Source organism: Drosophila gunungcola, unplaced genomic scaffold (assembly GCF_025200985.1).
Source record: "Drosophila gunungcola strain Sukarami unplaced genomic scaffold, Dgunungcola_SK_2 000035F, whole genome shotgun sequence".
NCBI lineage: Eukaryota > Metazoa > Arthropoda > Insecta > Diptera > Drosophilidae > Drosophila > Drosophila gunungcola.
This window is the reverse complement of record NW_026453209.1, coordinates 16067-19011: the sequence shown is the minus strand read 5'-3', so window position 1 is coordinate 19011 and position 2945 is coordinate 16067. Positions and strand designations below refer to the sequence as shown.

The 2945-nt window shown below is 40.5% G+C and overlaps 1 long non-coding RNA gene across 2 annotated transcripts; it reads right to left on the bottom strand.

The window, feature by feature from the left end:
• Positions 1 to 740: 740 nt before the first annotated feature.
• Positions 741 to 2024, bottom strand: LOC128263971 (uncharacterized). Of its 2 annotated transcripts, none has more exons than XR_008268617.1 (5): positions 1782 to 2024; positions 1507 to 1720; positions 1396 to 1457; positions 985 to 1330; positions 741 to 786 (listed from the first exon to the last, which is right to left on the bottom strand). It is a non-coding gene; the product is annotated as an uncharacterized LOC128263971 (long non-coding RNA). The 2 variants fall into 2 exon arrangements; XR_008268618.1 differs by having other exon boundaries at positions 1396 to 1451; positions 1511 to 1720.
• Between the last annotated feature and the right edge of the window lie 921 nt (positions 2025 to 2945).

Here is a 2945-nt window from a genome sequence, read left to right as displayed (position 1 = left end):
AAAATAGGAGTTTATAAATTCATAATTGGTGCTTAGATAAATTAAAGTGATAAATGATAAGTTTAAGACTTATAAATAACAGTGATTTTTAAAATTATTAAAGCCGCCGGGGACCCTATCTAAAGGGCCCCGGAAATTAAGAAGATACTTACCTGGCGGACCTACACTGGTGTGAAGACCACGTAGTCCGTAGAGGACTTGTACTTTTTATGACATAACATTGTTCGCCTTAATCATTAACGGATTCATTGAAGCTCAGAGACAGAGACAAATATACAAATATGCCGATACATCAATGAGCAAAATTGTATTTATACGGGTATGACAATACATTACTTGCCTCATTCATTGACGGATTCATTGAAGCTCAGAGCAGAGACAAATATATGGATATTGCTTGATAATTTTTTGGTAATAAGTTCACGGTCACACTGCCTTTTTTAAGTTAAATTCAAACTTTATTTTTTTGTTTATTATATTGTGTTTATCCCGCTAATTTTAACGTTTAAGGATTTTCAGTTGTTACTTTTAAATGGTAAAAAATGTTTCGTATACATTTAAGCCTCGCTTTCTTATGTTTCATTTTCAGTTGAAGTCGTCTGGAATATACCAAAATAAACTGATACGTCAGCAGGTTGCGCTATCGTTAAGATTCGGTGGTGACACCGACTGTTGATAGTGGGAGAGGATCTAGGTATTTAAATTTAGCCCGGTTTACCTGGGTTAAATGGCCTTGATTGCGTTCACTGACCCATTTCGGTGTAGGTCATGGTTTTACGTCAGTTGCTGCAAAAAGTCGTAGACGAACGAAAAAAAAATAGGAGTTCATAAATTCAAAATTGGTGCTTAGATAAGTTAAAGTGAGTAGTTATTTTTTGGTCTTAAACTTATAAATAACAGTGATTTTTAAAAATATTAAAGCCGCCGGGACCCTATCTAAAGGGCCCCGGAATTTCAGAAGACTCGTGAAAGGAAAATACATACCTGGCGGACCTAACCTGGTGTGAAGATCAGCAGCAGCATCAGCGATCAGCAGCAGCAGCAGACGCAGCAGCGATCAGCAGCATCAACAGCAGCGGCATCAAAGCCTCCAGCAACTGCCTCCGAGACGGCCACATACGGGGATTCCCTCGGTAAGTCCGTTTCGGGAACGAATACCCGCGCTGACTACGTGGTCATCTCTGTGACCACCGACGCACTGCCTCCGGCCCCTCTGGCGCAGACGCTGAGCTATCCTCGGGAGCATTTGATTCCGTGCGGACTCGCGCTGGTTTTCGCCGCTAGCGGTCTCTTTCTTCTTGCTGCAGTTTCGACCATAACTCGTTCAACTCTGCGATAAATAAATTTTAGTCAATTTATAAAATCATACAGTCAAAAATATGGACAAATACTCACTGTGAATTCTAATCTGGAATTAGAGGCTTGTTTCCGCACCCTAGCCGCGCGTCCAACTATGTCTAAATTGGGTCGTGAAATTTAACGACGTATGGGATGTCTTTAGCATACTTACCTCTTTTCAGCACGTCCTTTCTTTTCCCTTGAAGCTCCTCAGGATTAGGTGACGCGGTTGGCAATCGCCTCCAAATTGGTGCCGTATAATTTATTTCAGTGGCGATTTTGCCGAACACTTATAATTTTAATGTCTAAAATTTCCTCTGAGTTGTCGCCGCTTTGACCACTTCTAATCTGGGTGACGGTCTATGATCGGCCTTAAGTGTTTCTAACGAAAAGAGTAGTTTATGAGTAAGAATTAAATCTGAATGTTTTATAATTAATCTTACCCAAAATTAAATGTAAACGAACTGCCGAAATGTTTGTGTGAGTTACCTAGGACGGGGAAATGAGCCGATCCTAATCCACCAGGAATAGACTCCGGTCTGCCGGAGATGGGGTGTGCCTCCAACATTACCCTTGGGGCACCCAAGGAAGGGTGGGTGCGTTGTGGCAATTACACCAAAGCCACCAATTTCGTCAATTGTCTTAGTTTTTTTTATGTAATTAAACCTTTGTTTTGTTTAGATTTGCGATAGTGATGGTAATTGTCAAGGTAGTGATGTGAGACGTCCTTGGGTTTTCCTAGTATTTTTGTTTTCATATCATATCGGTTTTAAACTTAAATGTGTGGTCATGACGACGTCACGTCACGCGCTGCTCGACCACCGCGACTTGAATGAAAAGCCCAAATTCAAAAGGAAATCCTATGCGATCCTGCAAACAGCCAAAGTCCCTAACTGGCGACTTTCAGCATGGCTAAAAGTTAGTCCAGTTGACGAGCGGCTTGTTTAGTGAGAATTCGGACGGAAAATTGAGACTTGAAGAACTTGTTTTTGTTAGGACTTAATTATTTGTGGGAATCTGTTCAGCCTTAGGTATTTATTTGTTATTAATTTATTTCCCGGCAATATTTCTGATTTATACATAGTTCATTATTGATTTAATTGTTACTATTTATTTATAATTATTATTTATTGATTTATTTGCCTTGTAATATAAGTTTTGATTTCGTTTTCATGCTATTAATATTTTTGTGCATATTATTTGGTGGTATTTATATATTATTTATTACTGGAATTGAGCATAATTTATTTATTTATATATAATTTGGGGTTTTTAGTTGTCACATTGAATTCGGGGAAATTTGGGACTTAGAAGTTAGGGTTACAAATAATCAGGATGGAAAAGCGACAAGGCAGCAAAAATGATCACCAAGTGCCACCGGACCCCGAGCTGCAACAGGACTTAAGGCAGCATTAGATCCTTGGGGGAATTGGTTCCGCGGCGGATGAGTTGCTGCAGCTGGGCGATAAGGATGCAAGGCTCCACGATCCTGGATTCCGCAGCAAGGTCGGCCGTTAATGGCACAGACGGCGGAGACCAATAGATAGCCCAAGAATGCGGGCTCAATCAGGCGTTGAGGGACGAGATTCGAGGGGGCTTCCTGGAAA